A 254-nucleotide genomic window follows, 5' to 3' on the forward strand; every position below is an offset into this window, starting at 1 on the left:
ACCTCTAAATTTGTTGATACGATTTCAGGCAGGTGAAGGAGGTGTGAGTCACATTTTAAGGGTGCAGGTGGAAATCTTCTGCTCCCTTTTCCATTTTTCCTTCGAAAGGGTCTTTCAAAAAATCACAGCATCTCTAGAAGGCTTTGGACAGCTCCCCCAGTGGGTTGGGAGAGTGCGTGTCTACCGGTGCTATAAACCATGGTTTACAAGTCACACAAACTGGGTTCACACAAGACACTTAGCCAGACACAGGA

The sequence above is a fragment of the Python bivittatus genome, unplaced genomic scaffold, assembly GCF_059951505.1.
Source record: "Python bivittatus isolate LINGU-HERP-01145 unplaced genomic scaffold, Pbiv_v1 ctg000180_np1212, whole genome shotgun sequence".
Classification (NCBI taxonomy): domain Eukaryota; kingdom Metazoa; phylum Chordata; class Lepidosauria; order Squamata; family Pythonidae; genus Python; species Python bivittatus.